This window comes from Orcinus orca, chromosome 4 (assembly GCF_937001465.1).
Source record: "Orcinus orca chromosome 4, mOrcOrc1.1, whole genome shotgun sequence".
Taxonomy (NCBI): Eukaryota; Metazoa; Chordata; class Mammalia; order Artiodactyla; family Delphinidae; genus Orcinus; species Orcinus orca.
Window position 1 is genome coordinate 60666905 of NC_064562.1, and position 17790 is coordinate 60684694.

The following is a 17790-nucleotide window of genomic DNA, read 5'->3' on the forward strand; positions in this document are numbered from 1 at the left end:
CCATGCCAGAACCACACTAGGGCCTGAAGCAATCCTGCGGTGTTGCGGCCAGCTCACAAGAAAGCGAGTTGAAGAAAGGAGCTCAGGGGCACTGTCATTCACAAACTTGCAGAGTTATAAATGACAGCTCTCGTCCAAAAATATATTAAAGTAAGGCTGCCAAGAGGACTTGAAAGCGGGGCAGAATTGCAGGAAACCGATTTCAGGAGGTAGACTGGAATTGCATGTAAAGCATAGGAAAAGAGGCAGAACGTCCACAATGATGCACTTGGCCAAAAAGGGCGTATGCTTTTTTTCCTGAATGTATTCGGTAAAAAACTCATACACACTTTTTAGCCAACCAAGCAAGCTTGCAAAGGAAATCTGCACTACAATGAAGTCTCACTGCCCCCCGGTCAAAAGGGCCATCTGAAAAAAGTGTAAAATCCAGAAAGGCAGGACAGGCCATGGAGAACTGGGAGCCTTGTTATGCTGATGGGCACGATGTAAATTGCCAACAGCCACTCTGGAGAAGTGTATGGTGTTTCCTGAATCATCTAAAAAACAAAGCAACAGAGCCTAGGGCACTTCCACTTATGGTCCTATAGCTTAGGGAAATTAAAATCAAAAAGTCACAGCCACACCAAAGTTTGGGACGGCTCTGTTTACAAGACCTCGTTTACAGTACAAGTTCAATATCACAGAAAGCGAAAAATGGATAAAGAAGTTGTGGTATTAAGTACAATGCAATATCACTCAGCAATGAAATCTATGTCATCAGGCCCATAGCAGCATAATGAGTGGATTCAGGTACGATGATTCTAAGTGAAATAAGTCACACAGAAAAAGAAACATCATAAGATATCACTACTACACGGAATGTAAACTTGGCTACACAGGAACTGAATTACAAAACAGAACAGTGTCTCAAATGTAGAAAACCAACTTATGTTTGCTTAAGGGGAAAGGTGAGTTGGGGTGCTGCATAAAACCAGAGATTGAAATTAGCACAGATACCGTTCCATAAGCCATATATGTAATAGACAAGAGCTACTCCTTGTTCAACGAAGTGGACTCAACACCCCATATTAAACGTCTAAGAATATACCTGACTAGTAAGAATCTTAAAACCTATGGATTTATATGTCTCCGAAAGATAATCAAGCGTGTGTACAGCGGCATAAACGCAGCAGTGATAGGATTGGTGATGTTCGGTGAGGAAATGCAGACCCTTTGAAGTCATATTGCATGGTACCCATTCCATGGGTCTCAACTCTCCAGGTTTAAGGGATTCTTCCTTCAGCTAAAACATGTATGTGGAACCCAGAGTATGATCCACAGTGTGATCGGGAAATGTGTTCAAATGTGTCTCAGTTTTCGTCCCCTGGTACTCGGGTGCAACATTCCATATGCTTTACTAACACTCTCCCCACTTGGAGAGTCAGTGCCTTTAACCTCCTGTTTGGCCCAGTTTTCAATTTCTGCGGAAAATGAACAGGAATAGGGAGAACTAATGAGAGACTAGCTGGAGGTGTCTGGATGGGCAAATTTAACTCTCATTTCCCACCTGGAAGAGGAATTAACCAAAGGCTCAGCAGGCCATGCCGGAACCACACTAGGGCCTGAAGCAATCCTGTGGTGTTGCGGCCAGCTCACAAGAAAGCGAGTTGAAGAAAGGAGCTCAGGGGCACTGTCATTCACAAACCTGCAGAGTTATAAATGACAGCTATCGTCCAAAAATATATTGAAGTAAGTTTGCCAAGAGGACTTGAAAGTGGGGCAGAATTGCAGGAAACCGATTTCAGGAGGTAGACTGGAATTGCATGTAAAGCATAGGAAAAGAGGCAGAACGTCCACTATGATGCACTTGGCCAAAAAGGGCGTATGCGTTTTTTCCTGAATATATTCAGGAAAAAACGCATACGCCCTTTTTGGCCAACCAAGCAAGCTTGCAAAGGAAATCTGCACTACAATGAAGTCTCACTGCCCCCCGGTGAAAAGGACCATCTGAAAAAAGTGTAAAATCCAGAAAGGCAGGACAGGCCATGGAGAACTGGGAGCCTTGTTATGCTGATGGGTGAGATATAAATTGCCAACAGCCACTCTGGAGATGTGTATCGTGTTTCCTGAAACATCTAAAAAACAAAGCAACAGAGCCTAGGGCACTTCCAGTTATGGTCCTGTAGCTTAGGGAAATTAAAATCAAAAAGACACAGCCACCCCAAAGTTTGGGATGGCTCTGTTAACAAGAACCTCGTTTATGGTACAAGTTCAATATCGCAGAAAGTGAAAAATGGATAAAGAAGTTGTGGTACTTATGTACAATGCAATATCACTCAGCAATGAAATCTATATCATCAGGGACGTAGCAGCATAATGAGTGGATTCAGGTATGATGATTCTAACTGAAATAAGTCACACAGAAATAGAAACCTCATAAGATATCACTAATACACGGAATGTAAACTTGGCTACACAGGAACTGAATTACAAAACAGAACAGGGTCTCAAATATAGAAAAACAACTTATGCTTGTTTAAGGGGAAAGGTGAGTTGGGGTGCTGCATAAAACCAGAGATTGAAATTAGCACAGATACCGTTCCATAAGCCAAATATGTAATAGACAAGAACTACTCCTTGCTCAATGAAGTGGACTCAACACCCCATATTAAACGCCTAAGACTATACCTGACTAGTAAGAATCTTAAAACCTATGGATTTATATGTCTCCGAAGGAGAATCAAGAGTGTGTACAGTGGCATATGCGCAGCAGTGATAGGATTGGTGAGGTTCGGTGAGCAAATGCAGACCCTTTGAAGTCATATTGCATGGCACACATTCCATGGGTCTCAACTCTCCAGGTTTAAGGGATTCTTCTTTCAGATAAAAAATGCATGTGGAACCCAGAGTATGATCCACCATGTGATCGGGAAATGTGTTCAAATGTGTCTCAGTTTTCGTCCCCTGGTACTGGGGTGCAACATTCCAGACGCTTTACTAACACTCTCCCCAATTGGAGAGTCAGTGCCTTTAACCTCCTGTTTGGCCCAGTTTGCAATTTCTGCGGAAAATGAACAGGAATAGGGAGAACCCATGAGAGACTAGCTGGAGGTGTCTGGACGGGCAAATTTAACTCTCATTTCCCACCAGGAAGAGGAATTAAACAGAGGCTTAGAGTGCCATGCCGGAACCACACTAGGGCCTGAAGCAATCCTGCGGTGTTGCGGCCAGCTCACAAGAAAGCGAGTTGAAAAAAGGAGCTCAGAGGCACTGTAATTCACAAACTTGCAGAGTTATAAATCACAGCTATCGTCCAAAAATATATTGAAGTAAGGCTGCCAAGAGGACTTGAAAGCGGGGCAGAATTGAAGGAAACCGATTTCAGGAGGTAGACTGGAATTGCATGTAAAGCATAGGAAAAGAGGCAGAACGTCCACAATGATGCACTTGGCCAAAAAGGGCGTATGCGTTTTTTCCTGAATATATTCAGGAAAAAATGCATACGCTCTTTTTGGCCAACCAAGCAAGCTTGCAAAGAAAATCTGCACTACAATGAAGTCTCACTGCCCCCCGGTCAAAAGGGCCATCTGAAAAAAGTGTAAAATCCAGAAAGGCAGGACAGGCCATGGAGAACTGGGAGCCTTGTTATGCTGATGGGTGGGATGTAAATTGCCAACAGCCACTCTGGAGAAGTGTGTGGTGTTTCCTGAAACATCTAAAAAACAAAGCAACAGAGCCTAGGGCACTTCCACTTATGGTCCTATAGCTTAGGGAAATTAAAATCAAAAAGACACAGCCACCCCAAAGTTTGGGACGGCTCTGTTTACAAGAACCTCGTTTATGGTACAAGTTCAATATCGCAGAAAGTGAAAAATGGATAAAGAAGTTGTGGTACTTATGTACAATGCAATATCACTCAGCAATGAAATCTATATCATCAGGCCCGTAGCAGCATAATGAGTGGATTCAGGTATGATGATTCTGAGTGAAATAAGTCACACAGAAAAAGAAACCTCATAAGATATCAGTAATACACGGAATGTAAACTTGGCTACACAGGAACTGAATTACAAAACAGAACAGGGTCTCAAATGTAGAAAACCAACTTATGCTTGCTTAAGGGGAAAGGTGAGTTGGGGTGCTGCATAAAACCAGAGATTGAAATTAGCACAGATACCGTTCCATAAGCCAAATATGTAATAGACAAGAACTACTCCTTGCTCAATGAAGTGGACTCAACACCCCATATTAAACGCCTAAGACTATACCTGACTAGTAAGAATCTTAAAACCTATGGATTTATATGTCTCCGAAGGAGAACCACGCGTGTGTACAGTGGCATAAGCGCAGCAGTGATAGGATTGGTGAGTTTCAGTGAGCAAATGCAGACCCTTTGAAGTCATATTGCATGGCACACATTCCATGGGTCTCAACTCTCCAGGTTTAAGGGATTCTTCCTTCATCTAAAACATGCATGTGGAACCCAGAGTATGATCCACCATGTGATCGGGAAACGTGTTCAAATGTGTCTCAGTTTTCGTCCCCTCGTACTCGGGTGCAACATTCCAGACGCTTTACTAACACTCTCCCGACATGAAGAGTCAGTGCCTTTAACCTCCTGTTTGGCCCAGTTTGCAATTTCTGCGGAAAATGAACAGGAATAGGGAGAACCAATGAGAGACTAGCTGGAGGTGTCTGGACGGGCAAATTTAACTCTCATTTCCCACCAGGAAGAGGAATTAAGCAAAGGCTCAGCGTGCCATGCCGAAACCACACTAGGGCCTGAAGCAATCCTGCCGTGTTGCGGCCAGCTCACAAGAAAGCGATTTGAAGAAAGGAGCTCAGGGGCACTGTCATTCACAAACCTGCAGAGTAATAAATGACAGCTATCATCCAAAAATATATTGAAGTACTGCTGCCAAGAGGACTTGAAAGCGGGGCAGAATTGCAGGAAACCGTTTTCAGGAGGTAGACTGGAATTGCATGTAAAGCATAGGAAAAGAGGCAATACGTCCACAATGATGCACTTGGCCAAAAAGGGTGTATGCGTTTTTTCCTGAATGCATTCGGTAAAAAACTCATACACACTTTTTGGCCAACCAAGCAAGCTTGCAAAGGAAATCTGCACTACAATGAAGACTCACTGCCCCCCAGTCAATAGGGCCATCTGAAAAAAGTGTAAAATCCAGAAAGGCAGGACAGGCCATGGAGAACTGGGAGCCTTGTTACGCTGATGGGCGGGATGTAAATTGCCAACAGCCACTCTGGAGAAGTGTATGGTGTTTCCTGAAACATCTAAAAAACAAAGCAACAGAGCCTAGGGCACTTCCACTTATGGTCCTATAGCTTAGGGAAATTAAAATCAAAAAGACACAGCCACCCCAAAGTTTGGGATGGCTCTGTTTACAAGAACCTCGTTTACGGTACAAGTTCAATATCACAGAAAGGAAAAAATGAATAAAGAAGTTGTGGTACTTACGTACAATGCAATATCACACAGCAATGAAATCTATGTCATTAGGCCCGTAGCAGCATAATGAGTGGATTCAGGTACGATGATTCTAAGTGAAATAAGTCACACAGAAAAAGAAACATCATAAGATATCACTACTACACGGAATGTAAACTTGGCTACACAGGAACTGAATTACAAAACAGAACAGGGTCTCAAATGTAGAAAACCAACTTATGCTTGCTTAAGGGGAAAGGTGAGTTGGGGTGCTGCATAAAACCATTGATTGAAATTAGCACAGATACCGTTCCATAAGCCAAATATGTAATAGACAAGAGCTACTCATTGCTCAATGAATTGGACTCAACAACCCATATTAAACGCCGAAGAATATACCTGACTAGTAAGAATCTTAAAACCTATGGATTTATGTCTCCGAAAGAGAATCAAGCGTGTGTACAGCAGCATAAACGCAGCAGTGATAGGATTGGAGAGGTTCGGTGAGCAAATGCAGACCCTTTGAAGTCATATTGCATGGTACCGATTCCATGGGTCGCAACTCTCCAGGTTTAAGGGATTCTTCCTTCAGCTAAAACATGCATGTGGAACCCAGAGTATGATCCACTGTGTGATCGGGAAACGTGTTCAAATGTGTCTCAGTTTTCGTCCCCTGGTACTCGGGTGCAACATTCCATATGCTTTACTAACACTCTCCCCACTTGGAGAGTCAGTGCCTTTAACCTCCTGTTTGGCCCAGTTTTCAATTTCTGCGGTAAATGCACAGGAATAGGGAGAACCCATGAGAGACTAGCTGGAGGTGTCTGGACGGGCAAATTTAACTCTACTTTCCCACCAGGAAGAGGAATTAACCAAAAGCTCAGCATGCCATGCAGAACCACACTAGGGCCTGAAGCAATCCTGCGGTGCTGCGGCCAGCTCACAAGAAAGCAAGTTGAAGAACGGAGCTCAGGGGCACTGTCATTCACAAACCTGCAGAGTTATAAATGACAGCTATCATCCAAAAATATATTGAAGTAAGGCTGCCAAGAGGACTTGAATGTGGGGCAGAATTGCAGGAAACCGATTTCAGGAGGTAGACTGGAATTGCATGTAAAGCATAGGAAAAGAGGCAGAAAGTCCACAATGATGCACTTGGCCAAAAAGGGCGTATGCGTTTTTTCCTGAATATATTCAGGAAAAAACGCATACGCCCTTTTTGGCCAAACAAGCAAGCTTGCAAAGCAAATCTGCACTTCAATGAAGTCTCACTGCCGCCCGGTCAAAAGGGCCATCTGAAAAATGTGTAAAATCCAGAAAGGCAGGACAGGCCATGGAGAACTGGGAACCTTGTTATGCTGATGGGCGGGATGTAAATTGCCAACAGCCACTCTGGAGAAGTGTATGGTGTTTCCTGAAACATCTAAAAAACAAAGAAACAGAGCCTAGGGCACTTCCACTTATGGTCCTATAGCTTAGGGAAATTAAAATAAAAAAGACACAGCCACCCTGATGTTTGGGAAGGCTCTGTTAACAAGAACCTCCTTTACGGTAGAAGTTAAATATCGCAGAGAGTGAAAAATGGATAAAGAAGTTGTGGTACTTACGTACAATGCAATATCACTCAGCAATGAAATCTATGTCATCAGGCCCGTAGCAGCATAATGAGTGGATTCAGGTAAGATGATTCTAAGTGAAATAAGTCACAAAGAAAAAGAAACATCATAAGATATCACTAATACACGGAATGTAAACTTGGCTACACAGGAACTGAATTACAAAACAGAACAGGGTCTGAAATGTAGAAAACCAACTTATGCTTGCTTAAGGGGAAAGGTGATTTGGGGTGCTGCATAAAACCAGAGATTGAAATTAGCACAGATACCGTTCCATAAGCCAAATACGTAATAAACAAGAGCTACTCCTTGCTCAACGAAGTGGACTCAACACCCCATATTAAACGCCTTAGAATATACCTGACTAGTAAGAATCTTAAAACCTATGGATTTATATGTCTCCGAAAGAGAATCAAGCGTCTGTACAGCGGCATAAACGCAGCAGTGATAGGATTGGTGAGGTTCGGTGAGCAAATGCAGACCATTTCAAGTCATATTGCATGGTACCCATTCCATGGGTCTGAACTCTCCAGGTTTAAGGGATTCTTCCTTCAGCTAAAACATGCATGTGGAACCCAGAGTATGATCCACCGTGTGATCGGGAAACGTGTTCAAATGTGTCTCAGTTTTCGTCCCCTGGTACTCGGGTGCAACATTCCAGACACGTTACTAACACTCTCCCCACTTGGAGAGTCAGTGCCTTTAAACTTCTGTTTGGCCCAGTTTGCAATTTCTGCGGAAAATGAACAGGAATAGGGAGAACCAATGATAGACTAGCTGGAGGTGTCTGGACGGGCAAATTTAACTCTCATTTCCCACCAGGAAGAGGAATTAACCAAAGGCTCAGCTTGTCATGCCAGAACCGCAATGGGGCCTGAAGCAATCCTGCGGTGTTGCGGCCAGCGCACAAGAAATCGAGTTGAAGAAAGGAGCTCAGGGGCACTGTAATTCACAAACCTGCAGAGTTATAAATGACAGCTATCGTCCAAAAATATATTGAAGTAAGGCTGCCAAGAGGACTTGAAAGCGGAGCAGAATTGCAGGAAACCGATTTCAGGAGGTAGACTGGAATTGCATGTAAAGCATAGGAAATGAGGCAGAACGTCCACCATGATGCACGTGGCCAAAAAGTGCGTATGCGTTTTTTCCTGAATATATTCAGGAAAAAACGCATACGCCCTTTTTGGCCAACCAAGCAAGCTTGCAAAGGAAATCTGCACTACAATGAAGTCTCACTGCCTCCAGGTCAAAAGGGCCATCAGAAAAAAGTGTAAAATCCAGAAAGGCAGGACAGGCCATGGAGAACTGGGAGCCTTGTTATGCTGATGGGTGGGATGTAAATTGCCAACAGCCACTCTGGAGAAGTGTTTGGTGTTTCCTGAAACATCTAAGAAACAAAGCAACAGAGCCTAGGGCACTTCCACTTATGGTCCTATAGCTTAGGGAAATTAAAATCAAAAAGACACAGCCACCCCAAAGTTTGGGACGGCTCTGTTTACAAGAACCTCGTTTACGGTACAAGTTCAATATCACAGAAAGCGAAAAATGGATAAAAAAGTTGTGGTACTTATATACAATGCAATATCACTCAGCAATGAAATCTATGTCATCAGGCCCGTAGCAGCATAATGAGTGGATTCAGGTACGATGATTCTAAGTGAAATAAGGCACACAGAAAAAGCAACATCATAAGATATCACTAATACTCGGAATGTAAACTTGGCTACACAGGAACTGAATTACAAAACAGAACTGGGTCTCAAATGTAGAAAACCAACTTATGCTTGCTTAAGGGGAAAGGTGAGTTGGGGTGCTGCATAAAACCAGAGATTGAAATTAGCACAGATACCGTTCCATAAGCCAAATATGTAATAGGCAAGAGCTACTCCTTGCTCAACGAAGTGGACTCAACACCCCATATTAAACGCCTAAGAATATACCTGACTAGTAAGAAACTTAAAACCTATGGATTTATATGTCTCTGAAAGAGAATCAAGCGTGTGTACAGCGGCATAAACGCAGCAGTGATAGGATTGGTGAGGTTCGGTGAGCAAATGCAGACCCTTGAAGTCATATTGCATGGCACCCATTCCATGGGTCTCAACTCTCCAGGTTAAGGGATTCTTCCTTCAGCTAAAACATGCATGTGGAACCCAGAGTATGATCCACCGTGTGATCGGGAAATGTGTGCAAAGGTGTCTCAGTTTTCGTTCCCTGGTACTCAGGTGCAACATTCCAGACGCTTTACTAAAACTCTCCCCACTTGGAGAGTCAGTGCCTTTAACCTCCTGTTTGGCCCAGTTTGCAATTTCTGCGGAAAATGAACAGGAATAGGGAGAACCAATGAGAGACTAGCTGGAGGTGTCTGGACGGGCAAATTTAACTCTCATTTCCCACCAGGAAGAGGAATTAACCAAAGGCTCAGCATGCCGTTCCGGAACCACACTAGGGCCTGAAGCAATCCTGTGGTGTTGCGGCCAGCTCACAAGAAAGCGAGTTGAAGAAAGGAGCTCAGGGGCACTGTAATTCACAAACATGCAGTGTTATAAATGACAGCTATCGTCCAAAAATATATTGAAGTAAGGCTGCCAAGAGGACTTGAAAGCGGGGCAGAATTGCAGGAAACCAATTTCAGGAGGTAGACTGGAGTTGCATGTAAAGCATAGGAAAAGAGGCAGAACGTCCACAATGATGCACATGGCCAAAAAGGGCGTATGCGTTTTTTCCTGAATATATTCAGGAAAAACCGCATACGCACTTTTTGGCCAACCAAGCAAGCTTGCAAAGGAAATCTGCACTACAATGAAGTCTCACTGCCCCCCAGTCAAGAGGGCCATCTGAAAAAAGTGTAAAATCCAGAAAGGCAGGACAGGCCATGGAGAACTGGGAGCCTTGTTATGCTGAAGGGCGGGATGTAAATTGCCAACAGCCACTCTGGAGAAGTGTATGGTGTTTCCTGAAACATCTAAAAAACAAACAACAGAGCCTAGGGCACTTCCACATATGGTCCTATAGCTTAGGGAAATTAAAATAAAAAAGACACAGCCACCCCAAAATTTGGGACGGCTCTGTTTACAAGAACCTCGTTTACGGTACAAGTTCAATATCACAGAAAGCGAAAAATGGATAAAGAAGTTGTGGTACTTACGTACAATGCAATATCACTCAGCAATGAAATCTGTCATCAGGCCCGTAGCAGCATAATGAGTGGATTCAGGTACGATGATTCTAAGTGAAATAAGTCACACAGAAAAAGAAACATCATAAGATATCACTACTACACGGAATGTAAACTTGGCTACACAGGAACTGAATTACAAAACAGAACAGGGTCTCAAATGTAGAAAACCAACTTATGCTTGCTTAAGGGGAAAGGTGAGTTGGGGTGCTGCATAAAACCAGAGATTGAAATTAGCACAGATACCGTTCCATAAGCCAAATATGTAATAGACAAGAGCTACTCCTTGCTCAACGAAGTGGACTCAACACCCCATATTAAACGCCTAAGAAAATACCTGACTAGTAAGAATCTTAAAACCTATGGATTTATATGTCTCTGAAAGAGAATCAAGTGTGTGTACAGCGGCATATATGCAGCAGTGATAGGACTGGTGAGGTTCGGTGAGCAAATGCAGACCCTTTGAAGTCATATTGCATGGTACCCATTCCATGGGTCTCAACTCTACAGGTTTAAGGGATTCTTCCTTCAGCTAAAACATGCATGTGGAACCCAGAGTATGATCCACCGTGTGATCGGGAAATGTGTTCAAATGTGTCTCAGTTTTCGTCCCCTGGTACTCGGGTGCAACATTCCAGACACTTTACTAACACTCTCTCCACTTGGAGAGTCAGTTCCTTTAACCTCCTGTTTGGCCCAGTTTGCAATTTCTGCGGAAAATGAACAGGAATAGGGAGAACTCATGAGAGACTAGCTGGAGGTGTCTGGACACGCAAATTTAACTCTCATTTCCCAGCAGGAAGAGGAATTAACCAAAGGCTCAGCGTGCCATGCCGGAACCACACTAGGGCCTGAAGCAATCCTGCGGTGTTGCGGCCAGCTCACAAGAAAGCGAGTTGAAGAAAGGAGCTCAGGGGCACTGTCATTCACAAACCTGCAGAGTTATAAATGACAGCTATCATCCAAAAATATATTGAAGTAAGGCTGCCAAGAGGACTTGAAAGCGGGGCAGAATTGCAGGAAACTGATATCAGGAGGTAGACTGGAATTGCATGTAAAGCATAGGAAAAGAGGCAGAAAGTCCATAATGATGCACTTGGCCAAAAAGGGCGTATGCGTTTTTTCCTGAATATATTCAGGAAAAAACGAATACGCCCTTTTTGGCCAACCAAGCAAGCTTGCAAAGGAAATCTGCTCTACAATGAAGTCTCACTGCCCCCTGGTCAAAAGGGCCATCTGAAAAAAGTGTAAAATCCAGAAAGGCAGGACAGGCCATGGAGAACTGGAAGCCTTGTTATGCTGATGGGCGGGATGTAAATTGCCAACAGCCACTCTGGAGAAGTGTATGGTGTTTCCTGAAACATCTAAAAAACAAAGCAACAGAGCCTAGGGCACTTCCACTTATGGTCCTATAGCTTAGGGAAATTAAAATCAAAAAGACACAGCCACACCAAATTTTGGGACGGCTCTGTTTACAAGACCCTCGTTTATGGTACAAGTTCAATATCACAGAAGCAAAAAATGGATAAAGAATTTGTGGTACTTACGTACAATGCAATATCACTCAGCAATGAAATCTATGTCATCAGGACCGAAGCAGCATAATGAGTGGATTCAGGTACGATGAATCTAAGTGAAATAAGTCACACAGAAAAAGAAACATCATAAGATATCACTACTACATGGAATGTGAACTTGGCTACACAGGAACTGAATTACAAAACAGAACAGGGTCTCAAATGTAGAAAACCAACTTATGCTTGCTTAAGGGGAAAGGTGAGTACGGGTGCTACATAAAACCAGAGATTGAAATTAGCACATATACCGTTCCATAAGCCAAATATGTAATAGACAAGAGCTACTCCTTGCTCAACGAAGTGGACTCAACAGCACATATTAAACGCCTAAGAATATACCTGACTGGTAAGAATCTTAAAACCTATGGATTTATATGTCTCCCAAAGAGAATCAAGCGTGTGTACAGTGGCATAAACGCAGAAGTGATAGGATTGGTGAGGTTCGGTGAGCAAATGCAGACCCTTTGAAGTCATACTGCATATTACCCATTCCATGGGTCTCAACTCTCCAGCTTTAAGGGATTCTTCCTTCAGCTAAAACATGCATGTGGATCCCAGAGTATGATCCACCGTGTGATCGGGAAACGTGTTCAAACGTGTCTCAGTTTTCATCCCCTGGTACTCGGGTGCAACATTCCAGACGCTTTACTACCACTCTCCCCACTTGGAGAGTCAGTGCCTTTAACCTCCTGTATGGCCCAGTTTGCAATTTCTGCGGAAAATGAACAGGAATAGGGAGAACCAATGAGAGACTAGCTGGAGGTGTCTGGACGGGCAAATTTAACTCTCATTTCCCACCAGGAAGAGGAATTAAACAAAGGCTCAGCGTGCCGTCCCGTAACCACACTAGGTCCTGAAGCAATCCTGCAGTGTTGCGGCAGGCTCACAAGAAAGCAAGTTGAAGAAAGGAGCTCAGGGGCACTGTCATTCACAAACCTGCAGAGTTATAAATGACAGCTATCATCCAAAAATATAGTGAAGTAAGGCTGCCAAGAGGACTTGAAAGCGGGGCAGAATTGCAGGAAACCGATTTCAGGAGGTAGACTGGAATTGCATGTAAAGCATAGGAAAAGAGGCAGAACGTCCACAATGAAGCACTTGGCCAAAAAGGGCGTATGCGTTTTTTCCTGAATATATTCTGGAAAAACCGCATACGCCCTTTTTGGCCAACCAAGCAAGCTTGCAAAGGAAATCTGCACTACAATGAAGTCTCACTGCCCCCCGGTCAAAAGGGCCATCTGAAAAAAGTGTAAAATCCAGAAATCAGGACAGGCCATGGAGAACTGGGAGCCTTGTTATGCTGATGGGCGGGATGTTAATTGCCAACAGCCACTCTGGAGAAGTGTATGGTGTTTCCTGAAACATCTACAAAACAAAGCAACAGAGCCTAGGGCACTTCCACTTATGGTGCTATAGCTTAGGGAAATTAAAATCAAAAACACACAGCCGCCCCAAAGTTTGGGACGGCTCTGTTTACAAGAACCTCGTTTATGGTATATGTTCAATATCACAGAAAGCGAAAAATGGATAAAGAATTTGTGGTACTTACGTACAATGCAATATCACTCAGCAATGAAATCTATGTCATCAGGCCCGTAGCAGCATAATGAGTGGATTCAGTTACGATGATTCTAAGTGAAATAAGTCACACAGAAAAAGAAACATCATAAGATATCACTACTACACGGAATGTAAACTTCGCTACACAGCAACTGAATTACAAAACAGAACAGGGTCTCAAATGTAGAACACCAACTTATGCTTGCTTAAGGGGAAAGGTGAGTTGGGGTGCTGCATAAAACCAGAGATTGAAATTAGCACAGATACCGTTCCATAAGCCAAATATGTAATAACAAGAGATACTCCTTGCTCAAAGAAGTGGACTCAACACCCCATATTAAACGCCTAAGAATATACCTGACTAGTAAGAATCTTAAAACCTATGGATTTATATGTCTCCGAAAGAGAATCAACCGTGTGTACAGCGGCATAAACGCAGCAGTGATAGGATTGGTGAGGTTCGGTGAGCAAATGCAGACCCTTTAAAGTCATATTGCATGGTACCCATTCCATGGGTCTCAACTCTCCAGGTTTAAGGGATTCTTCCTTCAGCTAAAACATGCATGTGGAACCCAGAGTATGATCCACCATGTGATCGGGAAACGTGTTCAAATGTGTCTCAGTTTTCGTCCCCTGGTACTTGGGTGCAACATTCCAGACGCTTTACTAACACTCTCACCACTTGGAGAGTCAGTGCCTTTAACCTCCTGTTTGGCCCAGTTTGCAATTTCTGCGTAAGATGAACAGGAATAGGGAGAACCAATGAGAGACTAGCTGGAGGTGTCTGGACGGGCAAATTTAACTCTCATTTCCCACCAGGAAGAGGAATTAACCAAAGGCTCAGCGTGCCATGCTGGAAACACACTAGGATCTGAAGCAATCCTGCGGTGTTGCGGCCAGCTCACAAGAAAGCGAGTTGAAAAAAGGAGCTCAAGGGCACTATCATTCACAAACCTGCAGAGTTATAAATGACAGCTATCATCCAAAAATATATTGAAGTAAGGCTGCCAAGAGGAGTTGAAAGCAGGGCAGAATTGCAGGAAACCGATTTCAGGAGGTAGACTGGAATTGCATGTAAAGCATAGGAAAAGAGGCAGAACGTCTACAATGATGCACTTGGCCAAAAAGGGCGTATGCGTTTTTTCGTGAATATATTCAGGAAAAAACGCATACGCACTTTTTGGCCAACCAAGCAAGCTTGCAAAGGAAATCTGCACTACAATGAAGTCTCACTGCCCCCCGGTCAAAAGAGCCATCTGAAAAAAGTGTAAAATCCAGAAAGGCAGGACAGGCCATGGAGAACTGGGAGCCTTGTTATGCTGATGGGCAGGATGTAAATTGCCATAGCCACTCTGCAGAGGTGTGTGGTGTTTCCTGAAACATCCAAAAAACAAAGCAACAGAGCCTAGGGCACTTCCACTTATGGTCGTGTAGATTAGGGAAATTAAAATCAAAAAGACACAGCCACCCCAAAGTTTGGGCGGCTCTGTTTACAAGAACTTCGTTTACGGTACAAGCTCAATATCGCAGAAAGCGAAAAATGGATAAAGACGTTGTGGTACTTACGTACAATGCAATATCACTCAGCAACGAAATCTATGTCATCAGGCCCATAGCAGCATAATGAGTGGATTCAGGTATGATGATTCTAAGTGAAATAAGTCACACAGAAAAAGAAACATCATAAGATATCACTACTACACGGAATGTAAACTTGGCTACACAGGAACTGAATTACAAAACAGAACAGGGTCTCAAATGTAGAACACCAACTTATGCTTGCTTAAGGGGAAAGTTGAGTTGGGGTGCTGCATAAACCCAGAGATTGAAATTAGCACAGATACCGTTCCATAAGCCAAATATGTAATAGAAAAGAGCTACTCCTTGCTCAACGAAGTGGACTCAACACCCCATATTAAACGCCTATGAATATACCTGACTAGTAAGAATCTTAAAACCTATGGATTTATATGTCTCCGAAAGAGAATCAAGCGTGTGTACAGCGGCATAAACGCAGCAGTGATAGGATTGGTGAGGATCGGTGAGCAAAGGCAGACCCTTTGAAGTCATATTGCATGGTACCCATTCCATGGGTCTCTACTCTCCAGGTTTAAGGGTTTTTTCCTTCAGCTAAAACATGCATGTGGACCCAGAGTATGATCCACTGTGTGATCGGGAAACGTGTTCAAATATGTCTCAGTTTTCCTCCCCTGGTACTCGGGTGAAACATTCCAGATGCTTTCCTAACACTCTCCCCACTTGGAGAGTCAGTGCCTTAAACCTCCTGTTTGGCCCAGTTTGCAATTTCTGCGGAAAATGAACAGGAATAGGGAGAACCAATGAGAGACAAGCTGAAGGTGTCTGGACGGGCAAATTTAACTCTCATTTCCCACCAGGAAGAGGAATTAACCAAAGGCTCAGCGTACCATGCCGGAACTACTCTAGGGCCTGAAGCAATCCTGCGGTGTTGTGGCCAGCTCACAAGAAAGAGAGTTGAAGAAAGGAGCTCAGGGGAACTATCATTCACAAACCTGCAGAGTTATAAATGACTGTTATCATCCAAAAAAATATTTAAGTAAGCCTGCCAAGAGGACTTGAAAGCCGGGCAGAATTGCAGGAAACCGAGTTCAGGAGGTAGACTGGAATTGCATGTAAAGCATAGGAAAAGAGGCAGAACGTCCACAATGATGCACTTGGCCAAAAAGTGCGTATGCGTTTTTTCCTGAATGTATGCAGGAAAAAACGCATACGCCCTTTTTGGCCAACCAAGCAAGCTTGCAAAGGAAATCTGCACTACAATGAAGTCTCACTGCCCCCCGGTCAAAAGGGCCATCTGAAAAAAGTGTAAAATCCAGAAAGGCAGGACAGGCCATGGAGAACTGGGAGCCTTGTTATGCTGATGGGCGGGATGTAATTTGCCAACAGCCACTCTGAGGAAGTGTATGGTGTTTCCTGAAACATCTAAAAAACAAAGCAACAGAGCCTAGGGCACTTCCACTTATGGTCCCATAGCTTAGGGAAATTAAAATCAAAAAGACACATCCACCCCAAATTTTGGGACGGCTCTGTTTACAAGAACCTCGTTTACGGTATATGTTCAATATCACAGAAAGCGAAAAATGGATAAAGAAGTTGTGGTACTTATGTACAATGCAATATCACTCAGCAATGAAATCTATGTCATCAGGCCCGTAGCAGCATAATGAGTGGATTCAGGTACGATGATTCTAAGTGAAATAAGTCACACAGAAAAAGAAACATGATAAGATATCACTACTACATGGAATGTAAACTTGGCTACACAGCAACTGAATTACAAAACAGAACAGGGTCTCAAATGTAGAACACCAACTTATGCTTGCTTAAGGGGAAAGGTGAGTTGGGGTGCTGCATAAAACCAGAGATTGAAATTAGCACAGATACCGTTCCATAAGCCAAATATGTAATAGTCAAGAGCTTCTCCTTGCTCAACCAAGTGGACTCAACACCACATATTAAACGCCTAAGAATATACCTGACTAGTAAGAATCTTAAAACCTATGGATTTATATGTCTCCGAAAGAGAATCAAGCATGTGTACAGCAGCATAAATGCAGCAGTGATAGGATTGGTGAGGTTCGGTGAGCAAATGCAGACCCTTTGAAGTCATATTGCATGGTACCCATTCCATGGGTCTCAACTCTCCAGGTTTAAGGGATTCTTCCTTCAGCTAAAACATGCATGTGGAACCCATTGTATGATCCAACATGTGATCGGGAAATGTGTTCAAATGTGTCTCAGTTTTCGTCCCCTTGTACTTGGGTGCAACATTCCAGACGCTTTACTAACACTCTCCCCACTTGGAGAGTCAGTGCCTTTAACCTCTTGTTTGGCCCAGTTTGCAATTTCTGCAGAAAATGAACACGAATAGGGAGAACCAATGAGACACTAGCTGGAGGTGTCTGGATGGGCAAATTTAACTCTCATTTCCCACCAGGAAGAGAAATTAACCAAAGGCTCTGTGTGCCGTGCTGGAACCACACTAGGGCCTGAAGCAATCGTGCGGTATTGCGGCCAGCTCACAAGAAAGCGAGTTGAAGAAAGGAGCTCAGGGGCACTGTAATTCACAAAACTGCAGAGTTATAAATGACAGCTATCGTCCAGAAATATATTGAAGTAAGGCTGCCAAGAGGACTTGAAAGCGGGGCAGAATTGCAGGAAACCGAGTTCAGGAGGTAGACTGGAATTGCATGTAAAGCATAGGAAAAGAGGCAGAACGTCCACAATGATGCACTTGGCCAAAAAGTGCGTATGCGTTTTTTCCTGAATGTATGCAGGAAAAAACGCATACGCCCTTTTTGGCCAACCAAGCAAGCTTGCAAAGGAAATCTGCACTACAATGAAGTCTCACTGCCCCCCGGTCAAAAGGGCCATGTGAAAAAAGTGTAAAAT